Raw genomic sequence first — 25,244 nt, forward strand, 5'->3', positions numbered from 1 at the left:
TTATAATTGCAAAATTGGGTCAGTAGTTAGCAATCACACAAAATTCTATCTTACAAAATATATAGACCTCAAAATATACCTGGGATCACATTTCAAAGTAACAATTACACTAAGAATACTAAATTACATTGAGGCAAGAGTTGCTGTCAATAATATCTACCATTTACCAAGTTTAAATCAATTTCACAGAGGTGAGAAACTCTGGACAATACAATTATACTGTAAGTACTGTTTGCTTCTTTTGATTCAAAAAACAAGGCCATAAGGGTTAAAAACCTGTACATATTTCTCAGTTCTTCATCAGTCTAACTGTAAAGTTGAATAAGTGGTTTATTGTCCTGGTATCAGTTTGCTAGGGCTACCATAACAAAATACCACATTCTGGGTGGTTTAAACAAGAGAAACTTATTTTCCCACAGTTCTGGAGGCTGGAAGTCCAAGATTAAGGTGTCAGTGGGTTTTGTTTCTTCTGAGGCCTCTCTCCTTGGCTTGCACTTGGCAGCCTTCTCACTATGGCCTCACGTGGTCTTTTCTCTGTGTGCGCATCCCTGGTGTCCCTGTGTGTGTCCACATTTCCTCTTTACATAACACCAGTCAGAGAGGATTAGGGCCCAGCCTAATGGCCTCCTTTCAACTTGATAATCACCTCTTTAAAGGCCCTGTCTCCAAATACCATCCCATTCTGAGATGCTGGTGGTAAGGGTTTTAACATATGAGTTTGCAGGGGGACATAATTCAGCCCGTAACAGTCCTCAAAAGTTTTTATTACGTGATCCTTTCAGGCATTCACATTACGTTGTCATCTTTTTCTCAAATTTTGATTCACAGAAGGAAGATTTTAGATGTGGGCAATGTCTTCATTTTGAAATGGAGAACAGGCTTTAAATCATAGGCCATTTTTGTCCTTAGCCTTTCAAGTTTAATATTTTGGTGGATCCAGGCAAGGCAGAATTTTACATGCTTAGGAAAAAAGTTCTCTCTCGGCTAGTCAAAAAATGTTCCATGTAATCTGTGTACGTATGAGAGAGAAACCTGTGCCCAAAATAGAACATATAACATTAAAATAGACTTTTGAATTTTTAATGTTAATTTTAGCTTAGTGGAGACAATTCAGTACTGACTATGGCCATTCTATGAGATTATTAAAAATCAAGAGAATATGAATTAACATATTTGGAACTTTTAGAATTAGCAGTGTCATTCAAACCTATCTCCTTATCTTCTCTTTCTATATGTGTTTTCCATGGTTTTACCCTGTAATCAGACTTGGCTGATTATCAGAATCATTGGAGGAATTAAATTAAAAGATGGATTTTTCAGGTTTCTTCCTACACACTTAGTAAATCAGAGTCTCTGGAGATAGTGTCCAGAAACATGTATTTTTTTTAAAAAATTCAGGTTATTATGGTGAAGGCAATGCTCAGAAGTGACCACTAGTTCCCAATCAGTTTAAATTACTAACCTCCAAAAATATCTTGAGCACATTCTCATACGTACTTATTTATACATTATGCATATGTATTACTGTTCTAAAATGTTTTATACATTATAAAACATACAAAAATAGAAAATTTGAAAGGATGAAATAGAAAGTAAATATAAATTCAAATATTTTCACTGTAGAATCCCCAACAGGGTGTTTGCACACATCACTTCAGAGACCACTCGCTTAAATTACGAGGATCTTTGTTTCTTTAATTGCAGCACTATTTTCTTCTGAGCTCCAGACCCATATATCCAACTGCCCACTGGATGCTTCTACCCGGGTGTGCAACAGGCATTAAATGCAATATGTCACAATAAATGATTATTTAGCTTCCCTCGGCCACCCCGAAGTGGACTTCGGTGGGAAACCTGTTCTTCCTCTACAATCCCCCAAGTGGAAAACATGAGAGCTAAACTAGACCACCCTTCCTCTTACTCATATTGCATTAATAGCGTGCATTCTAATTCTTTAACATCTTCCTCCATCCTTCCAATAACCATTCGAAAAGGGCTGTCCTGGACCCTCACTGATCCTCACTTGCAATACTGCAATAACTCCTTAACTAGCTCTCTGATTATGATTATCACTTTTCCAGCGTTCTATTTATCTTCTCCACGGCTGCCAGAGCGATAATCTTATATGAAAAAATCTGATGAAGCAATTTCCTCATTTTATACCTTCCAACATTTCATTCTCACAGGGTAAAATTTAAGTTTGCAGTATGAAAAGGCATTGTCCTGATTTAGTCTCTGCCTGCCTACGCAGTTGCCGTCTTCTACTCTTTTCTTCCTTATTCCCAATGCTCCCGCCAAACAGAACCCGAGTCCTCTGAGTGCATTATCCTTCTTCATGACTCCAGGCCTTTCCCATGCCATTCCCTCGGCCAGCAATGCCCTTCTTTAAGATCCCAGTCGAGCAGAAGTTTCTCTGGAAAGCTTTCTGTAAGCCTGAGGTAGAGGTGGTCACTCTTCTTTTACCTAGTAGACACGAGTCCATAAGTGAACTGTTGATTCTCGCGCAGATCCTCTCCGACATTCCCACTCCGGAGGACAGGCTGCTACTTAAATCATAGGTCGTTCAGGATAAACGAGACCGAGTCAGATTCCCGGGTGGACACAGCTCGGGTAGGATCACCGACTGCAACCTTTCGAGCTGGGCATCGTTCCTGGAGCACCTCCAGGGGATGGCAGCAGCACCCGCTCACTAGGAGGCGCTCCCCCGGCAGTACCCGCTCCTCCTGACCCCAGGCAGTTCGGGTTCTGCCATCTGCTCCTTCATCCTTCACCCGCCGGCGCTGCCCCAGTCTCCGTCCGGCTCCGACCAAACGCCAGGCCTCAGCGCCTGCCAGACCCACCCGGTGCGTGTGGGCCCCGCAGAGGCGGCCCGGCCCGCTCCCGCCCCCGGCCGGCTACTCACGGTTCCAGTACACCGGGTAGCACTCTCCTTGGGTCACATCCACCTCGTAGAGGCCGCCGCGCACACACACCCGCTCGACGTGGACCAGCTCCTCCAGCGTGGGCTCGCGCCCCGCCGCGCGCGGGCAGAAGCCGCAGCCGCGCTCGTCGTCGTCGTCGTCCTCCCCGGAGCTGGAGGCAGGGCCGCACGCACGGTCCCCGCGAGGGTCCTCGGCCTGGGGCCGGCCGCCCGTGGCCTGCAGCAGGCTCCGGAAGGCGAGCTCGATGCGGAGCGAGTCGTAGCCGATGAAGGGCTTCCAGGTCCTCTTGTCCTCCTTGAAGAACCAGCGCACCTCCTCCGGGCCCAGCTCCGTCACCACCTCGTAGCGGTGCCGGGCGGCCGCACCGCCGGGCCGGGGCCACCTCCTCTCCGCGGGGCCCCCCTCCGCCGCCCCGCCGTCCCCCGGGCTCGACGGCCCCGGCGGCGGCGGCGGGTGCAGCGACGAGGAGCTGCCGCCGCCGCCGCTCCCGGCCTCGCTGTAGAAGCGCAGCGAGGGGCCCGACTCGGCCGAGTCGAAGTCGTAGTGGTCGTCGCCGAGCCCGGGCTCCGCGCGCAGCAGGGCCAGCGGCACCTCGCCGTCGCCCGGGTCCCCGCCGGGCAGGCGGTCGAAGCGGCAGACGCCGCCCCCGAACGCCGGCTCCGCGTCCGCGCCCCGCTCCCAGGCGCCGCCGCCCCGGCCGCTCTGCTCGGGGCTCCGCGGGGCCCCGCGGCCCGGGTAGTTCATGGCGTGGAGACGCGCCGGCCGCCGGCCCCGCCTGGGAAGAGTTTTCTATCCAGGAGAAGATTTTTCCAGACAAAATTCAAAAGTTTTGAAGCGAAAACATGCTGGTATGTTTAAGGACTCTCAGAAGATTATAGTCAGCTATTTTGAATAGCTTAGGCTATTAGCATTTTCAAAATTCTAGGATTCTACAAAAAGCTTGTAAGGAAATCTATATAATGGAAAACTTTTTTCATCTCATCTTATTTGGGGTGGTGGATTTTTTGCTGGGTCCTTTACAATAGTCAGATTTCAGATGAGGGGTCAAAATACCGATTGAAAATGTGGTAATTTGATTCATTAAGCAATTAAATCACGTACCACCTAATCTTTTAAATAGATCATTAATAGGAGTGATGTTCAAGCAACATGATCCGGTCAAAGACAAACTTCTGAAAAGAAAGTGTCCAACGAGAAAAAAGGTAGGGGTGTTAGCAATTATTATAAGCTCTGACGTTGCCGCAACAATGCTTTAGTAATTGCCGAAAGCATTTAATTTCGTGGTTCCCGCAGCAGGGCAGCCTGCAATGCCCACGTGCGTGAGAACCACTCGGTCGATGACTCAAAGAGCGAAGCAGACCTCGGGGGCAGGCGTCGCCAGTGCAGCCTCCGCGGGAGCAGCCTCCGCCGCGCCGGCCACGCGAGCGGCGCGTGGTGAGAACTGTTCCTTCATCAGTGGCTGAAGTAGAATGCTCTGGTCCCTGAGGTTTTTCGTGCTCAGTTTTTAAAGTCATCGTGTACTTCTTCGACTAGGCGAGGAGGAAACGGGAGATTCCAGGTCCCGAAGACAGGTTCAGTGCCCCACCATCCAGTTAGCACACAGTGGGCGCTCAAGCGGTGGAGTATGTGCATTGGTGGGCAGAGCCACAAAGTGAAGATTAATGGCCCCAGTAAATTACAGCCCATTTGTTTGGTGGAATACAGTGTACCGTTTAAGAACGATCCTGTGAAAGACACTTCATGACATGGTTCAGGGTATATTAAGTGGGCAAAGAAAACAGTCAAATTCTGAACAGTATGATCACAATTCTAAAATATGTATGTGAATATGTGAACATAGGAAAAAAACTGGAAAAGCATACCCTGAAGTGTCAGCAGTGATGATTTCTGAATAATGTCATCTTGAGTGATTTTTATTTGTTTATTTTTTGAGGAAGATTAGCCCTGAGCTAACATCTGCCGCTAATCCTCCTGTTTTTTGCTGAGGAAGAGTGGCTCAGAGCTAACATCCGTGCCCATCTTCCTCTGCTTTATATGTGGGACACCCGCCACAGCATGGTTTTGACAGGCAGTGGGTAGGTCCTCACCAGGATCTGAACGCCTGGGCTGCCAAAGCAGCAGTGTGAACTTACCTGCTGCGCAGCGGGGCCTGCCCCTCTGGGGTGATTTTTTTTTTTTGCATTGTTTTTGTGCTTTTCTTTTCCTGATTTTCTATAATAAATATGCATTTGATAGTCAGAGGCAAAAGGTAAAATACCTTAGCACCTTTTGTTTTGAAAACAGATATCCTATACTTGGCAGGAAGTTATATCTGTTTTTATCGTTTTTAAATAGGCTATTTTAAAATGACTTTTAATCATAAAATCCTATAAGGCATAGATTCGTATTGTTGCCTTTTTGTCTTTCCCAAATTACCTAGTACTTTTTTATTTTTTTGAGGAAGATTGGCCTTGAGCTAACATCTGTGCCCATCTTCCTCTAGTTTATATGTGGGACACCTGCCACAGCATGGCTTGATAAGCAGTGCATAGGTCCATGCCCAGGATCTGAACCAGCAAACCCCGGGCCACCGAAGTGGAGTGTATGAACTCAGCTGCTATGCCACCGGACTGGCTCCTTACCTAGTACTTTTAATGCAGAATTTTCTATCTAGTCAAAATGGATCTGTTATGTCATTTTTATTTTAGATAATGAAACAGAAAGAAAAGTACCCAATCAAGGAAGGCCTGCCGAAAAGATCAAAGAAGAACCAGGCAAGGTAGAGTGTAAGTATCTGTTTATTTCTAGACATTTGGAAAATCTCATTGCGATTTTCATGAAGCTGAAATTAAGCTTACAGAACTGCTTCAAGAGGGTAACCTCCACGTGTGTGAAAACCTCTTGAAGCACAAGGAAGCATCAAGAGGGTTTACTGTTAGGGTTTATGAGGTGTCTCATCTTCAAAACCTTATAGGTAGAGAATGTGTAGTTTGGTTAACAGAAGAGAGAAAATAAAAACACAGCTGACGGAAACCTTTATGTGAGCATCGGCTAGGAGACGGGTGCAGTGGGTGAAATGCGTTGACTCTGGATTCAGCTAGGCCTGAGTTTGCCTATTGTCTCACTTCCAATTGGCTATATAATCTTGGGGAAGTTATGAGTTTGTTCTCCCAGCTGTAACATGTAATATCTACATAGAGTAGTTTCAAGAATTAAATCACCTGACGTTTCTGACAGCATCTAGCGTAGTGCCTGGTAGAGTCTTCAAAAAGAGCCACCATTTCAAGGACCCAGTCCCTTAATTTATAATCCATGCTACAATTCCTTAGCCTTAAAAAAAAAAAAACAAAAACAAAGTTATGCCAAAGCGTAAGAAACCTGGCTAGATTCTTACCAAAAATCAGACATCGATCCTCCAAGGAAGGCAGTACAGGGTGATCTTCACAGGCGAGCAGCTGGACCTCACACTCCTCCCTCAAGGTTGGTTTTCTCCTTAAGGATTATCGCTAGTGTCTACCTTTGCAGCCACACAGGCCTCAGGGACAGTGTTACCCTTAAACTCTCGTCCGAGTAGAAATACTCTGCTTTCAATTCATATCTCATTAAAACTCAGAAACGTAAAAACCTCTAAAAATTCTGTTGAAATGGGTGGGTTAAATTGGCAAAGGTGGTTGAAAGGTACAAACTCCCAGTTATAAAATAAGTAAGTAGAGAATGTAATGTACTGCATCGTGACTACAGTTAATAATGTTGTATATTTGAAAGTTGCTAAGAGTAGATCTTAAAAGTTCTCATCACAGGAAAACAAAATTCGTAACTGTGTGTGGTGATGGATGTTAACTAAACTTACTGGGGTGATCACTGCACAATATACAAATATTGAATCATTATGTTGTATACCTGAAACTAATGTAATGTTGTATGCCAATTATATTGCAGTAAAAAAATACCAAATAACAAATTGACTTGAAAAAGAAAATACGCTTCACATTTTATATGGTTAATCTTACTGTGTCACATTGAAAAATGGTTTTGCTCATATGATAAAGTTATTTATAATAATCCAAAGTTATTAAAAAAAGGATTTTGTCCTTGACAATAGTAGTAATCCAATAAACATTGGATTTCTGATTCTCAAACCTTTGTAATTATCAACATAATTTAAGTAAAAAGATATGTATTTGTTAGGTGAGTGAATTTTTCCACCTTAGTTTTCACATATTTTAGTTTTTGGTGATACCTAAAACCTATTATATAGTTTTTGTAATATGGATTGGTTCTCCCTCTTTCTGGACCATAGCAATGGTTTATGTAGCTGGTCTTCTGACTCCATGTAAACATTTAATTGTATTTGTTTTTGTTTCTTAAATTATGTACATGGGACATATCTCTTAACTTTCACATTTTCGGGCCTAAAACATTGGAGGAATATATCCCCAGAAGAGAGACTCTCACTCTGTTCTGTTTATTCACAGCCAGGTCGTTTCTTTTAAAGTTGATAGTGAAGTAAATACTTTGGAATCACAAATCAGTGTGACAAACGGAAGGGATCCAGATGGAGTCTTATCAAAAGTGGAAAAGTTACCTAAGACAAATCCTGCAAAAATGAAAGGGAGGCCATCCTTCGCACCAGTAGATTTTCTGTTTCGGCCGCCAGATGGTCTGAAGAGCTGTGACGTAACACCTAGGACTCCAACAAGTACCGCTACTTTGACAGCCAGTTACAGCTGCATCTCTTTAAAAGCAGAAGTGTAAGAATGAGATGTTATTACTGAATTCCTTGCTGAGATGCATGACGAATGCCTTTCTTAGATTTGGCCTGTGCTTTTTAAGTTATTTAGTTAGTAAACTATGTTCATTATAAATCATGAAAATTTGACCTTTCCAAAAAATTTTTCAGAAGGCTACAATAATGTATTTGACAGGTTTGATATTTTCTGTACATTATTATTTTCATGATTCAATTTGATTTTTTTTTTGCTTTTAAGAAGTGACTTAATTGTAACACTTAAGAAATAAATTTTTAGAAAGAAGAAATTGCTATACTGTAGCTCAGACATGGTTTGGATTTTTTTGTTTGTCTTTTTTTTACTGAGTATTACTTTATAAAAGCTATCTCAAAAGACAAAATGATTAACTTGTAAAGTGGGGAGAAAAAATCAGTTTGAATCTTTAAAAGAAATGGCAAGGTTGCTTTCCAAAGGCCGGCTGGCGGCAGATTGACTGGGAACTGCTCTGCGGCATCTGAGACTCCTAAGTGTGTATGTCCAGTTGAGAGGTCTTCGCATCTGTGGATCTCATCGCAGGGAGCAGAGACGGGCCTTCCCACTGGAGGTGTTTACGGTTTTCCCCTCCAGATTAGACATGTTTTAAAAAACAAACATATTTCTATTTTATCCCATGTTTTTAAAAAACAACATAATTTTGAAATCCTTCAATGAGATATATGGGGTTCATGTTTCATGAAGTGTATTTTTGCTCTTGTTTAGTGATGAGGCTCCAGAAGTAACAAAAGAAATGTTGGCACGCAAAAGTAAAACTTCAGTACATTAAGATTCCGATGAATTACGACGTCCTTTGAGTTCTCTGACAGTTGGGAGCACAGGTATGGTATTTTCATGAATTTTTTACTTGTTTCTCTGGGTTATGATTTATCAGAGATCATTTCGAGCCCTTTTCACCATATGTCTCACCATGTAGCTCAGGGTGTGATCTCAGGGTCAGAAGAAACGGAAAAGCATGGGGAGGGCTATCTGGAGACAGAGCTGGAATGAGGACTGCAGACTGAGAGGGGGACCGAAATGTAAATTTGAAGAGAAGAAGAACATTGAGCGACACTGTGAAAGGAGATCTGATGAATGAAATCTTTGAAGCAGAAATAAAATTTTATTTAAATTTTAAATTTATTTAAAAATTTCAATTTCAATGTTGAAAAAATTGAAGGATTTAAGGAATTTGTCTTGTGGGGGATGTCATAGGAGTTGCTGCTTTGAAATGTATATGTAATGTTTTCTTTAATCTATAGATCTGTCTTAAATAAAAATGAAACTACTACTGAAAATTTACATGGCTTTCCAATAAAAGAAGTCCCAACACTTGAAATAGATGAGGATCAGACATCTCAGCAGCGACATGTGCTGCATTTCAGGTCTGTGCATTTGTTCCCAGTGTAAGCATTTTGTATTAATGTCTAGACATTTAAAACCAAAATTAAACTATTTTAACCTTAATATAATACGTACATGAATTAGGAGGAAACTGACATTGAGTGATTTTTATTTATCTTTTAAATTAAATTTTTTTCAATGGCTAGTACATTCTTGTGGTTCCTAACTTAAAAGATAGAAAGAGGTACAAGTGAGAAACCCTTTTTCCAACTGTGCTCCCAACCCTACAGTTCGAACCTTCCACAGAGGCAAGTGTTACTCATTTCTTGTGAATTTTTCCAGAGATACATAATGCATATGTAGATAAACATTTTTTAAATGTAAACAGTAGTATACTATTCTCTTTTCATTTAATGTTAAATGGAGGAGATATTCCATTTTAGTACCTTAAGAACTTTCTCATGCTGTTTTTTTGTGTGTTTTAATGGCCACATAGTATCCAATTGTATGGATACACCACGATTTACTTAGTAGGCCCCTATTCTGGTTGTTTCCATTGAGTTCAGTCTGGTAGTATTACTGTCAAGCCTGCAAAGAACAAGCTTGGATGCTTTTCAATCCTCTCCTGTGCAAATAAATAAAGACCTCAATTTACATTCCCTCAGCAAAATATGGGAGTTCCTATTTTATCCTACCTTTTCTTTTTCTCAAACAAAGGAACTAAGTTAATGTTTATTTTGTAAAAGAAGGATAGAGGGAGATGATGGTAGGCTCCTTGGCCCACTAAATCATGAGATAGGATTATGTTTCTCCAACTATGAAGACTGAAAATTAGAGTTCCTGTTTGGGAACCTAAATGCCATGTCACCTAAATGCCTTGGACACAGATCAGAGGACTGCATCTGGAGAAAGGCCCCAACGCTCCACATCACACAGGAAGTGATGACATACTATGTCCTTTAGTGCATGTAGCAAGAAAATTCTCACACCTTTTCCAATGCAGTCCTAACTACTTTTTTGGTCTCTGACAATCAAATAGAGGAGAAATATTATCTTCCTATAGTTTTGATACTCATTTGTTTTATCCTGAATGAGTATATTTCAGAGCCACTTCAGTTGTTTGTAGAATGTAAGGTTTTACGATTGTAAGGGATTTTAGAGATGAGCTAGTCCACTGTGTTGCTGGACTGAGACACTGAGATAATAAGCAATTTACCCAACTAAATAATGTCGGATCTAAGCCAAGTCTCCTTTCTCATTAAGTTCTCATTAGATATAAACAGCTAATTTTTTCTTCTAAGAAAAAAACTATCCTCAGTTTCTCCTGCTAAGATGCTTTTTATAAAGAGACAGATTCAATTTATCTTGGGCCGGGGTTTCTCAGCTGGCACTACTGACACTCAGATTGGATAATTGTTGTTGTGGGGCCGTCCTCTGCATCGCAGGATGCTGTGTAACATCCCAGACCAGTAGCACTCCTCTGGTTTGTGACAAAGGTGCTCTAGGCACTGCCAGATGTCCCCTGGGGGGCAAAATTGACCCGTGTTGAGAACTACTGTGCTTCGACAAGCAAAGCCTACTCATTAGAATCTGTGAGGCCGTGACACTGTAATTCCAGACTTACAGGGTTTAGCTTCAACTTACTCTGGGGAGTTGGGTTGGTCTTAGTTCCATGGGCAATACCAGAACCAAAGACAGAACTCAGGCATGTCTGGTTCTTTCTGTTTCATCTCTGATAAATAAGAACAGAAAGAACTAGAAATATCAGCTTGGAGAGTGGCTCTTGGCATTAACCATCCACATAAGTTTTAGGTGTAGAAAGATGGACATATATAGGATATCAACTTGTATTTATGGATTTTAATATATCACAGTTCATAAAATAAGCATCAACTCTGGAAAATTACTATTGTACAAGTGTCATATTGCTAATACTTAGATATTAGTTTGAGAAACATTTGTAAAACTGAAACATATGTCATAATTTTAGAAAGATTCTCCGATATGAAAGAGAGGAATTAATATTGAGCGACTGCCTTGAGTGGGAAAGGAAGCTTGAGGGATAGATTCCAAATAAAGGGGAGGGAACATTTATGTTTTTTGTCTTAGCTTTGTTTATTTTATTTTATTTATTTATTTATTTAGGAAGATCGGCCCTGAGCTAACATCTGTTGCCAGTCTTCCTCCTTTTTGTCCCTCTCCCCAAAGCCCCGACATATAGCTGTATATCCTAGTTGTAGGTCATTCTAGTTCTTCTGTGTGGGATGCCACCACAGCATGGCCTGATGAGCGGTGTGTAGGTCTGTGCCCAGGATCTGAACCAGTGAACCCTGGGCCGCTGAAGGAGAGTGCATGGACCCAACCACTTGGCCACCAGGCTGGCTCCACATTGTTTAATATTTTTAAATTTATCTGAAACAAAAATCTAGTGTTGCTGAACTTTATAGTTTTGTTATTCAAAATAGCAAGAATTTTCATATCTCAACATACGTTCACTAGTATCTCTGTGCTAAAATGGTAGATGACTTATAAGGTGTAAGTAATTAGAATGTTAGCCATCATTCCTGGGAGTTAAACGTTTGCCTATTTTATTATTAGATTTTTTTATGACTTTTTGAGTGACATCTATATCTAGTATTGTTTAATTATGCAAAATATTTTCTGAATGAAAATTACCTAAATAAATATGGAACCAATTTTCTGATATTTCCTTAATCTTATTCAGAGAAGCTTTTTAGAAAAAATCATTTGTGTGCTGTGTGAATTCCTTAGATGCTGACGTACAGTGAGTTGTTTGAGGTTGAATTCTTATAAAATCCAAGGTGAGCAGAATGCTGTTTACTATGTAGCAACATATATGAGCATGAATATTGCTACGTTTTAGTGGGAACAGCAGCAGACAGTTAATGCTCAGTATTTGTATGACAAAGTTTTGTAGTCGATGTTTTTTTGTTTTGCTTTAAGGTAAGAGTTTGATTCTGGAAGCCCCAGTTTATTTGGGGTGAGGTCGTCCTATCAGCTGGCTGACTTGCGATCAAGGTCCTGTTCTGTTCTCTCACTTTTGAAAATCTCATCTTTCCCTTAGCAGAAGATCTCATTCCCCTCGCAGCTGGTCAAAAAAGGCTCCTTAAGGCAGAAATATTCAAACGGTTTGAAGAACTGGTGGACAATTTGGAATACAAACAAAGCAAAAAGGATACCACCTGTGCAGACCTGCATGGGTTCTGGGACATGGCCAGCCTTCAGGTTTGTGGTCAGGATTTGGAATGGCTTAACTTTCGAGTCGCATGTTTTTGGAAGTGAGGCAACAGTAGTAAAATGGGAGTAGTAGAGGCTGCTTAGGTATCTGTAGTATTAAATGAGATATTAGCCCCTTTACAAACTGTAAAGCACTGTCTGAATTTTATGGCTGCTGTCCCCTCCTCCCGCATACTGTCAGGGTAATTTCTATATGGGTTGGAAATTGAGATTCTATTCAGCTGTTGCCTAGTCTGTAATTATTCCACGTGTGAGAAAATGAGGACGAGTCTTCAGTAGCTGGGTCCATCCAGCAGTTATTGTCCCTGCTGTGTGCCAGGCATTGGACGAGTAGCTGACAAATAGGGCACATTCTCTACCCCAGAGGAGTTTATAGTTTTATCAGCGTCAGACATAGCACGTCATTCCAATCTGGTGTAGAAAGTACTGTTAGAGGCCGTTACTATGAAGATCAGTAAAGGTTGGGAGGAGATGACACTTTCTGGCTTTTTGAGCTTATTTTAGAAATAATCATATAAAATACTATTTCAAGAACCAGTGGCCAAGAACTGTGAGACATTTGCAGACAGCCCAAAACCTGCAAGAAGGAGCCGCAGCAGCACAGGAAGGAAGCTGTCTGGATGAGGCCGTGGGCTGATCCAGGAGAAAGAACTTTAAAAGCAAGTGTTAATATGCTCAAAGAGACCAGGCATTTTTTCTGCCAAATAAGAACAGCTATGAAAAAAGAACATTCAGAGAACGACAAAAAGAGCTCTTTGAAGTTAAAAACTATAAGAGCAGAAATGTAAGATTCACTAGAAAGATGGAATATGAAGCTGAGATCTCCCATAAATTAGAGCAAAAAGAGAGAGAAAATAGAAGAGACTAGATAAGAATATTAAGGGGACCAGTCTAGGAAGTATAATATCCAAATAATAGGAATTCCAGAAAAAGAGAACAGAAAAAATAGTGGAGAGGAAATGATCAATGAAATAGTTTGACATTTTTCGAGAAGTGGAGGACGTGAATTCCAGATTGAAGGAGCCCATTGAGTGCCTAGCACTGTGAGTCAGTGTAGATGCACACCGATGCACAATGAAATATAATTGTACAACTCTTGCGATGAGGAGAAACATCTAGAAACTTCCAGAGAGCAAAAACAAGTTTCATCCAAAGGGTCAAAACTCAGAATAGCCCTAGATTTCTCAACATCGACATCGAAAGCTGGGAGAACCATGGCCTCAAACTTCTCAGGGAAAAGAGCACTCAGCCTGGCGTTGTATACCCAGCCAGTCACGCTTGAGGGTGGAAAGGCATGTTTCAGACACACACAGTCTGCAATTTTACCTCCCATGCACCCTTTCCCAGGAAACTGAGAACGGCCCTCACAAAAATGAGGGAGTAAGCCAAGAAAGGGGAAGGAGCTGGGACAGATCCCCAAAAAGTCTAAGGGAATTGTGGCTGAGGTGAGTAAGAGGGTGAGCAGCGGGCTTAGGAAGCAGCTGTTCAGACTGGAGCAGGAGGCTGGGGCTCGGCAAGATGCTGTCTCTCAGGCTGAACGGAATAGAATACCTGATTGGTTCGCTTTTCTAGTTGTATTAAGAGGGTATTTATACACACTGTGCAGACTTTAGAGGCAAATTGATGATAGATACATTAAAAAACTAAGCAAACAAAAAGCAAAGCAATGATGAAGTCTAGAGAAAAATGTGAAGAAACACAATATTCTAGTAATTATATGGCGCAGAAGTGAATAGTGTTTATGGAGTCAGAATAAGGTCAGCATTAGTTTATGACCAGTTGACATAATAATGAGTTGGTTCACTAGCATCCTTCAGTGGTGACCAAATAATTTTGCTTTTCTTAGTATCATAATTATTTTATGGATTTAAAATTATTTGTGTTGGCATCGTTTACAGTCATTATCCTTAGTGATGCTCATTTCCCAGCTTTGGCCAGTGGGAGCCTCTTCAAGTTGGCTCCTGGGGCTTTTATTTATTTTGAAGAGCTGTACTGAGGATAAATAATCTACGTATTATAAAATTTGCCCATTCTAAGTGTAAAAGTCAATGATTTTTAGTAAATTTACAGAGTTGTGCAGCCATCGCTGCAATCCAAACTTAGAACATTTTCATCACCACAGAAAGATGCCTCTTGCCTGTTTTCAGTCAGTTCCCATTGCCACTCCCAGTCCCAAGCAACCACGAGTCTCCTTACTGTCTCTGTAGATTTGCCTTTTCTGAAGGCTTCATTCTCGGTAGAATCACCCAATATGTGGTCTTCTGTATGTGGCTCCTTTCCCTCGGCGTGGTGTCTCTGCGGTTCCTCCGTGTTGCAGGGCGTGCCTGTACTTTGTTCCTTTCACGGCTGAGTAGCAGTTCATGGAGACATCACTCTTTATTCTCCAGTTGACGGACACATAGGCTGTTTCCACTATTTCACAATTACGAATAATCTATGAATATTCACTTACAAATCTTCATATGGGCATGTTTTCTTTCGCTTGGGAAGATATGGTTGGATCATGTGGTAAATTTGTGTTTAACTTTTTAAGAAACTGCCAAACTGCTTTCCAAAGTGATTACACCCTTTCATGTGCCCACCAGGGGTGTGTGAGAGCTCCTGTTGCTCCGCATCCTCACCAGTGCTTGCTCCTGTCTCTCCTGTGGGGTTTGAACTGTCTTATTGTAGATTTGATTTGTGTTTCCCTAATGAGTAACGATGATCAGCATCTTTTCATGTGCTTATTAGACATTCATATATCTTCTTCGGTGAAATATCTATTCAAATCTTTTTGCCCATTTTTAATTGGGTTTGTCTTTTTGAGTTTTAAGTGTTCTTTGTATATTCTGGATACAAGTCCTTATCAGAAATAGTTGCAAATATTTCCTCCCAGTTTGTGGCTTGTTCTTTAGTTTTCTTAATGGTATCTTTTGAAATGCAGATGTTTTTAATTTTGGTGAAGTTCAGTTTATCAATTTTTTTTAATGTGATTTTGGCATTATTTCCAAGAACTCTTTTTGCCTAACCATAGGTCACAAAGATTTTATCTTATATTTTCTTCTGAAAGTTTTATCTCTTTCACTTAGGTCTGTGCACATTTGGAATTCATTTTTTTTTTTTAAAAATTAAGTTGTGATCAATTAATTTTGCTAGGAAAGATTTGCCCTGAGCAAACCTGTTGCCAGTCTTCCTCTCTTTTTTTTTCTCCTCCCCAAAGCCCCGGTACATAATTGTATATTCTAGTTGTAAGTCCTACTAGTTCTTCTGTGTGAGCTGCCACCACAGCATGGCTACTACTAGGCAAGTGGTGTGGTTCCACACCTGGGAACCGAACCTGGGCTGCTGAAGCAGAGCATACCGAACTTTGACCAGGGCTGGCTCTGGAGTTCATTTTTGTGTATGGTGTAGGAAAGAGCCCAAATTCATGTTTTTTCTTGTGGTTATCCACTTTTCCCAGTACTGTTTGTTGAAAAAAACTGTCTTTTCCTCATTGAATTGCATTGGCACTTTTGTTGAAAATCAATTAGTCATAAGTGTAATCCTGAGTCTTTTTGACATTTAATTTTTTTTGAGAGAGGGAGATTGAGAGTACCTATTTGTATAAATGCATAGTACGGAGACTCAAAGCATATTTACCCAACTGCTGACAGTGGTTACCACTTTGAGGAGATTGGAAATACCAGAAGGATGGGGATCATATATTCCCATCCTCCTAGTATGTATATTAGTTGAATCCTTTAAAATGAGATTGTGTCAGGGTCAGCCTAGTGGTATAGTGGTTAAATTTGGCACACTCCACTTCATTGGCCCAGGGTTTGTGGGTTCCGATCCCAGGCATGGACCTACACCATTCATCAAGCCATGCTGTGGCGGTGACCCACATACAAAATAGAGGAAGATTGGGACAGATGTTAGCTCAGGGCTAGGCTTCCTCAAGCAATAAAGAAGAGGATTGGTAACACATCTTAGGTCAGAGCCAATCTTCCTCACCAAAAAAATAAAAATAAAATGAGATTGCATCAAGAGAAAGAGAAGGCAAGCTACAGACTGGGGGAAAATTTGGCAAAAGACCTATCTGATAAAGGACTGTTTTCTAAAATATACAAAGAACTCTTAAAACTCAACAATGATGAAACAAACAACCTGATTAAAAAAATGGGCAAAAGGGGGCTGGCCCAGTGGCCGAGTGGTTAAGTTTGCATGCTCCACTGCAGTCATCCCAGTGTTTCGTTGGTTCGAGTCATAGGCGCGGACATGGCACTGCTCATCAAACCATGCTGAGGCGGCATCCCACACACCCCTACTAGAAGGACCCACAACGAAGAATATGCAACTATGTACCAGGGGGCTTTGGGGAGAAAAAGGAAAAAAATAAAATCTTTAAAAAAAAAAAATGGGCAAAAGACCTGAACAGACACTTGATCAAAGAAGACAGATGAATGGCGAGTAAGTGTATGAAAAGATAAGATGCTCAACATCATATGCCCTTAGAGAATTGCCAGTTAAAAGTACGATGAGACACCAGTACACACGTAGAATGGCAAAGATCCAAACCGCTGACGGCACCAGATGCTGGTGAGGATGTGGAGCAACTGGAGCGCTCATTCATCGCTGGCGGGGGTGCAAAATGGTGCAGCCACTTTGGAAGACAGTTTGGCAGTTTCTTACAAAACTAAACAGTCTTACCATACGATGCTGCAGACACGCTCCTTGGTGTTTACCCAAATGAGCTGAAAACCTGTGTCCACACAAAAATGTGCACACAAAAGTTTATAGCAGCTTTGTTCATAATTGCCAAGACTTGGAAGCAACGAATATGTTCCTCAGTAGGAGAAGGGATAAATAAACTGTAAAAAAAACCAACAACAAGAACAACAAAAGGGAGAGAGGTTGTGTTCACACTGTATAATTTAGGATATCTCTCCTACCATTTTAGTCATCAAAATAATTTAGGAGAATTATTCACATATGACATCCTTTATGTAGATTTTTGAGGTTTATAACATAAAATAACAATGAACAATTTTACCATAAGAAGTGATTTGAATCCTAAATTGAAAATGACAGTCTAAATTTATGTCACCAGTCCCAGTCGTCAATTTTTTTGAAGCTTTTGTTCATTAGTTTGTGAATTTAATATGGTTAGCATTAATCTGATAAACTTGTGCTTTATTTGTTAACAGATACAGGATCTGCACCACAAATTCAACAGTCTCACCATACTTGAGGAGTGTGGATGGGAGAAAGCCTGCAGTACGAGCAAAGACGTGTTTCAGGTAAATTTGTGGATTTCTAATATAGACTTTTACTTTAATGAATTTAAGCTTTAGAAACATTTAGCTTCAGGTTTTTCATCATTTCACAAAACGTGTCATCTATTACTTACAATGTCCTGATTGTCTTGAAAGAGTGAGGAAAGGTCAACACAAAATTCAGGATGGTCATTTCTGGGAGGGTATGTGGGGGCTGAGATTGGATTTGGTCCCCCTGAGAGCTTCTGAGTTGCTAAGCAGTGGTATGTACCAGTGTGTTTTATTCTTTAGACTGTACCTATCCATTGTTTTGTAGTAATAATAGCAGTAGTAAATAATTTATATAATGTTTAGTATGTGCCAACTATGCTTCCCAGGCCGTTACACACATGGACTCAGTTAATCCTCACAACAGTCCTGTGAAGTGGGTGCCGTTATCCCCGGGTGGGGAATCTGAGGCCAGGAAGACTCGAGCACGTGCCCAGGGTGGAGCTGGGTTTCTCACTCCAGAACCCATGTTCTTAACCCACAGGCTATACCGTCTCTCTGCTTTATATACTCTTGTGTGTGATGTATTTCAAAATGAAGGAACTTTTTAAGGAGAAAAGAGGAACAATGACTCTTAGACTCTCTCTCTTCTTCCCAAATTTTGTCATGGAAAAGTTCCTATTTTCTCTGTAAAATTGGCTTTGTTGACATGATAGATTCCATTCTTATCTATTTGTAGTAATTTTTTTCCTAAAATATTTTAACTCCAAGCTTTTGGTTCAGATTGCTACTTCTCAAGCCACCTTGGAGCCCTGCCACTTTTTCTTTTAGATTTTAGAAAAACGCCTGTGGTTGTAAAATCAGGTTTCTAAACTGGTACTTTATTATGCTGTGTAATCCAAATAAAAACTGTGTTTTGAATTCTGTCTTAGGAGTTTAAGATGTTAGAGTATTAAAAGATTATTGTAGGATTATTTTACTAATGAAGTCTCATTTTACTAATGAGGTAATGTCTTACTAATGACAAAGGCCCTGAGGACAGTGACGAGATTGATTGAATGAATTTCAAGTCTATTAAGCAGGAAGGATGCTGGGACATTTGGACCTCCTGTGGGCATTTTTTATCCTGTGCTTAGTCCTGGGAACATAACACCACCAGCGACGCAGATAATGGCTGTGTCAAGATAGCATTATATCAGAGCCTTGTAATTCTGCCCCTTACCCGCAGTGTTTTTCTCCTACTTTATTTTATTTTATTTTGGATTTAGTTGATTTTATTTACAGCTTGTTTTTTTACATTTCAGAGCATTACACGATTACATTTTCTCATTTTCTGACCTGCAAACAGATACCTTAAATGAAAATTTTTTTAAAAAATTATCAAATTAGGTAAATCCAAAATGCAACAATTACACATATGACAATTAATTCATAAAGTGTAATTTACTAGGACGTATCCTAGGAATTTAGAAACGGCCAGTCAGGAAATCTGACCAAATTCAGCAATCGACTATTTACATATCCAAAGACAAAGCTATCTAAACTCCCAAACCAGAAGTTTGAAAGTTTTTGTTAAATTACCATTGGACGAAAGAGAGAGAGTGATGATTCAAACCTAGCCAGCTGTGACAGACTCAGTCTCAAATACTGGGCTAGGTACCCAGTCTGCAACTGAATAGCAAGCATCTTAGTTTTTCAGACACCTATGCGCCATTCTTGCACCATTATGCACATAGAAAGGCTAAGTGTTCGTTAATTAAAAAGCAAGTAGTCATTAAATATCCACACTATTCCCCCTAGCTCACCAGCCCTTACTGCAATCCCGAATATGCAACCTGTGTCACATAGTGACAGGCTATATTATATATATATATATGTGTATATACACACACACATATGTACGTGTCCGTATATATATACACACATACACACAGTACTAGGTACAAATGGCAATTAACAGTCCCTGCAAAAATTCATTTTCAGTTGAGGCTATGGCTCCTATGCCTTGGGATGGTTTTAGACGTCAATACTGAAAAATACTGCTAAAATCTCACTTCCTTAAGGCAAAATTTGATTGCTTCTTCAGTTTAAGCTTCTCAGTCTAAAAATGGCTATAAGGTAAGTATAAAAAAAGCAGCCAGCTGAGTGCAATTTCTCTCTCCAATTTGGCCAGGCTATTTCATAGAAGTTACTCCTAACTAAATTAGGAGATCTGTGGCGCCTTCCAATGGTTCTTGCCTACCTTCCTGTCCATGTTCACGTTTCAAACTGTGTCAACAGAGCCCGCACTTCAGGGGTCAGCTGCTTGGCAGCCTTAGCTGCCTCTGTGATAGCCTTGCGATACAGGCTCTTTCTCTTCTTATTAAAGCATGACTGGAAGTTTTCTAAAAATGGGGAGAGTTGCGAAAGAGCAAGGAAAGACGTTGTTGGAGACCCAAACCATGAAATCCGGGCCTCCTGTCGAACTAAAAGGCCGTTATCTTTCCGGCTCACAGTTATAGTAAGAATACAGGCTGGCCACCAAGGGAAGCCATATATCTTGGCCCAAACAACGTTCACTACACATATGATCCTGCCATCTGGTGTGACGCATTTAGAGACGTTTTTGGAAAAGACTTTCATTTTCAAGGAATTACTGAGCTTTTTCTCTTCCTTTGAAGAGGAGGAAGTGGAGGAGGTGGAAGGTGCATGCATACTGCCTGGAGGAAAATCAAAGCTTTCAGAAGAACTACACTCAGAGTTGGAGGATTTCAGCTCATCCGTGCTATCAATGCTACACACTGACGCACTGGAAGAGTCAGATTTCTTTTGATTTAGGGTCATGTAAACAGAGATATTGCTTTTGCTGCCCTCTTTGCCCAGTGTCTGTGGTTCCTCCTACTCACCAGGCACAAGCACTTCGTTTGTGTCCTGAACCGCACAGCTGGCCTCTTCAGGGCCGTCTGAGGGACTCTGATTTTCTGAAGGGGTCTCACCTGCTGAGCGGGTAGAGGTGCAGCGAGACTGGGGCTTGGGTGCCATCTTGCCACTCCGCATTTTCTCAAGTCCTGTCTTCAGAGAGGAGTCATTTTCTTCATTCTTGTACCTTTGTGGTTTTAAACGAACCCGAGGTGGAAGGGAACCTGAGCTAGGATTCTGATAGCGGCGTGTGAAATGGACTTTTGAATGTGTGTTTTTGAACGTAGAGGTTTCACTTTGCTTCTTTTGTGCCTTTTCTTTGGCAATTTTCAACACTTCCCGAGCTTTTGCATGATCCATGTTCTTACTCTGGAGCACTTTTTTGGTACTTAACTGAGCTTTTGATGTGTTGGCCTGAGCAGAAGCTTTGACTACTCTGCCTCTGCTGTGAGCAATATTTGAAACCTGAATCACAGCGTTTCTTTTCTGGCTTTCATTTTGGTTTTTCGCATCCACTTTATGGTCAGTTTTCAGTGTTTTGTTCACAGTAGTTACGCTTTCATTTCTCAGTTTTTTATCTTCATATTTAGAAGAGTCACTTGCACTACTGCCTTTTCTAATTTCCTTTATTTCAGCAACAACACTGTTTTTACATTTGTCACACAGGACTTGCCGGGGCCGTAGTTTAATAGCATTCATTATTGAAGTAGATTCTTCCCTGTACATCTTTCGTTTGGGTCGCTTAATTTTCCGAGGAGGTGGCTGAGGTCTTGATTGGTTATATGTGTCCCTGATAAACAAAGGGGGAGGATAAGGTGCTCCTTCGTGGAAGAGAGGAGGTGGTTTGGAAGTCCACAGGCTTTCAGCCAAGCTCGGCTGGGGAGGCAGGACAGGAGGGGGATCCCCAGGAACAGCACCATTCGCTTCACGCTGGACTTCTGTCCCTTCTTGGAATGTGTTACTTTGAAGCTGCATAGCTTCGGGTTTATCCTTCTATTCCCTTTTGGGAAATACTGTCACAAGGGTCCCACGGGGCCCAAACCATCGGAGTGTGTGCTGTTGCAGGAAACAGAATGGAGAGCCGTGAAAGGGAGTCTCTGCACTTCCTATCTTTTGGACAGATCCATGAGGACCCCGGAGAAGAGCTTCTCCCCGAGGCGGGACGACACGACGAGCGCGTCCTCAATGACGGAGTGCAGCGTGACCCGCACCTCCGAGCGGGGATGAGTTGCGACAGCGCGGAGTCCCGCCCGCCGGCGGCACGAGCGCGGGGCTGCGGGCTGGGGCCGCGGCGGCTCCGGGCGCTCCTCGGGGGCCGGGGGCTCTCGGGCGGCGGGCAGGGGAAGGCGAGGGTCGGGCCCTTCCTGAGCGCGGCTGCCGCGGCTCCAGCACCCGGCGGGCGGGCGGCTTCTCCTCGGCCTCCAGCCCCGGCCCCGCCGCCTCCGGGCTGCGGGCGAGCTCCCCCGGCGGCGGCGGCGGCTCGGCCTGAGGAGAGGACTGCTGGCCGTCGGCCTCGCCGTCAGGCACCGAGGCTTCAGTGGCCGTGACCGGGAGGGGGTCCGTGCCGGCCTCGCTGCGGGGATGGGCTCCATCTCCGGCTCAGCCTCCCCGGGGGACGCTGCAGGCGCTGCCGCCATTTCTTCCTGGCTTCTCCCTCCTCCTGGTCCTCTCCTACTTTACTTTATAGGCCACTGTTAAGATTACTGAACAAGTAAGATCAAACTAATCTTTTATCTGTACTTTGAAACCATTCCCTCAGACCTCTTATTCATTGACCTCTCCTCCCATCAGTTAGCCTCGTTCTCTAGTTTCCATCAGTTTTTAGACATGTTGAGGGGTCTTGTCTTTGTTTACATTAAATGACAACAGCCTAGACTAACTCCTTGAGGGCAGGAACTTTGTCCTTTACCTTTGACCCCCAGCACGTTTAGCACATACTAGGAACTTGATAAGTATAAGAGAGATGTGTGAAATATTTCAGGTATGCTTTATTTATTTTTCTTATAAGATGGTAACGAGTTGCTTTAGTAAATGTCATAATTTCTCTTTGTAGGACAAATTTGTTTCAGGTATAGCGAGTGAACCAAAACAGGATGGTGCTGGGATCGCAGATGGGGGTGGCCTCGCTGCTGTGAAGAAGGCAGTGAGAGAGAGATGCAGCAGGGAGAGCAGGCTGAGGCTGTGGGCTCTGCGGTGCCGAAGGAAGTTGATCATATAACCTTTGACGCTGGATATTTTAGAATCGAAAGTCCCGTTAAATCGTTCTCAGGTTAGTTTTTCTGCTGAGACTGCTTAAGAAAAGTATTTGGGTTGGATGGGAGCTTGTACAGCAGGTGAAAAAATTTTCACAGGAAGTGATATAAGCTATCTGTGATTTCTGGAAAATAGACCACATCCTCACCCCCAAACACTTGCAGATTTCATTTGATGGATGGGATTAGATTACTTGAAGTGACAAATCTCCTAAAGTTGCTTTTCTGTGTTTGCTAAGTGACTTCACTTCTGTTATTAGCCCCTAACCCCACGGTCCTGGGAGAAAGGTCACAGGTCCCAAGAGGGAAGAGAGATGATGAGGAGTGAGGTGATTTCCTTCAGGTTGGTGCCAGGCTGGATGAGAATTTCAGATGCAAAGGAAGCTTAGGCACCAAACCATCACACTTCTCTGGCTGTGCTTAAAAAATGATGCTTATGGAAGTTGGGTTTGGTTTTATTTTCATTTGTATCAAAACTTTTGCCCAGAACTTTTGAAACAGTAAATGTGCTAATTTCAAAATATTCCAAGGAAATCAGCTGAGGTAGAGCCCGGTTGTGGTAGACCTATTAAAAATCAACAACAGGGGCTGGGCCTTCCTGGTGGCATAGTGGCTGGGCTTGTGCACTACGCTTCGGTGGCCCAGGGTTTGCAGGTTTGAAACCTGGGCACAGACCTACACACTGTTCATCAAGCCATGCTGCAGTGGTATCCCATATACAAAATGGAGGAAGATTGCCACAGATGTTGGCTCAGCGGCCATCTTCCTCACCAAAAAAAAAAAAAAAATCAACAGCAGATACTAATCCATGTTGGATATAAGTAGCATTTTACATTAGACCAAACTATTTGGGATACTTCATTGTTTGTGAAGACTCAGAGAAATTCCCTGAAGTTTTTTTAGTTCTCCTCCTTTTCAACACACATCGTCAAACCTTTCTTCCAAATGACCAATTTTTCTTCCCTAATGCCTACTCCTACCTACTTTGTTGTGATTGTCATGCATTAGGAAAGGGCTCTTGCGTTTCTGTTATAATATAGCGTGTGATAGTTCTGCCTCCTCTCTTCTGCTGCTCTGTGGTGCTCTTCTGGCTGGTGCCTAACGCAAAATAAACATCACCTTGGCCGGACATTTCATGTTCCCCAGCTGGGTTCTTCATTGAGATTCTTTTGGGCACCTTTAATGTTACAAGCATGAGATTTGCTTGGAGAAGTCCCTTTTTATGCTGAAATTAAGGATGAGAATTTTGAAAAACTGTTATAGCATAAGATGACCTATATTTTTGTCTTAGCATTTGATATATGGAACTTCTCATATCTTTCAAAGCTTTGTCCATTTCTAATAACCCTCGACTGTGAGAATATTTAAAAAGTTAAAAATTCTTTTTTTTCAGCAGTATTTGATAATAAAAATCTCATGACTGAATGCCATCTTCTTGATTCAGTAAGTTTTCCAACTTAATCTGAAAAGTTCTTTTATATTCTAGATTTGTTTTATAAAATGAATATTACTCAGTTTTTAATTGAAATGCAGTTTAAAATTTACATCTTATTTTTTTTACTCTGAAATCCATTTGTTATTCATTTTTATCAAAATGGGAACAAAATTTTGTGTTTACATACTTTAAAATATAGTTTGTTTTAGCATGAAGCTCTGAAGGTGTATTTCCTTATGTGACTTATGTGTCAAATGTGCTGTGACAAGTCAGTTGAGTACATGAATATCTAACATGTGGCCCGGGTTATGCAGGTGTTTCTAAGTGATGCAGGAAAGTGTAAGGCAAGGTTTCCACCCATCTGAAGCATGTGCTCGGGGACACGATGTCTAGCCTAGCTTCAGGTGTCATTGGCTGTTTTCGTTCTAATTTGCTTAGATTACTCTAATTATGTTCCATTTTATTTGGAAGCCCCCAGCCTTTACTTTTGGTGACCTCTTGCCTCTAACTCCAGCTCCAGCATCAGCCCTCTGGGCAGCCTTCCCGTGGACGCTCTCGTCTCTCCCGTGTTGCCTCATGTCCAGGCACAGGGGCACACGTTTAATCTCTTATGAGGAGAGGGATATGAATGTGTTATGTTCCTAAAGCATGTTGTAACTTCAGGGCTCCATTTCCCTGATCCACCCTGGGCCTGTCCCAGGCAGAGCGTCTGCCTCGTGTTCAGGGCCACTGGCACGATGCAGCAGTGCTCTCTTGCCCACTGAGTGTTTGCTGCCCTGGTTTTCTGCCCTTCCACGTGGTTGCAGTTCAGCGATCTGGGGTAGACCTGTGCCAGGTCATTTTAATGTGTAGCCCGGCTGAAACTCTGGTGTACAGCCTTACCTTGAAATTTTCCAGGGCAATTGCTAAAATGGCTCAGGGAATGGCCTTGGTTTGTTGATCTTTGATTTCAGAATGTAAACAATTCATTATGGCAAGTGTGGGATCAAACAGCAGCAGCTGTTGTTAACCTCATGAAGCCTGGCCAATGCTTGGCTTCCTGAAGCCACCAGTTCCTTCAGGACCTCTGTTATCTTGGCTTTCATTGGCTCTCAAAGATGCCTTCTTGGTTTTCAGGCTTCTGGGTGGCCTGGTGTCTCCAGGGCAGAAAGAAGTGTGTTACTATGACCCAC

General features: G+C 42.1%; 2 pseudogenes; one reads left to right on the forward strand and one right to left on the reverse strand.

Annotated features, from left to right (window-relative positions):
- The window catches only part of LOC138915140 (disks large-associated protein 5-like), a 36,606-nt pseudogene that overhangs the window by 10,236 nt on the left and 1,126 nt on the right, over positions 1–25,244 (forward strand).
- LOC138917630 (PWWP domain-containing protein 2A-like) lies at positions 9,160–23,445 on the reverse strand (annotated as a pseudogene).

Source organism: Equus caballus, chromosome 15 (assembly GCF_041296265.1).
Source record: "Equus caballus isolate H_3958 breed thoroughbred chromosome 15, TB-T2T, whole genome shotgun sequence".
NCBI classification, from domain to species: domain Eukaryota; kingdom Metazoa; phylum Chordata; class Mammalia; order Perissodactyla; family Equidae; genus Equus; species Equus caballus.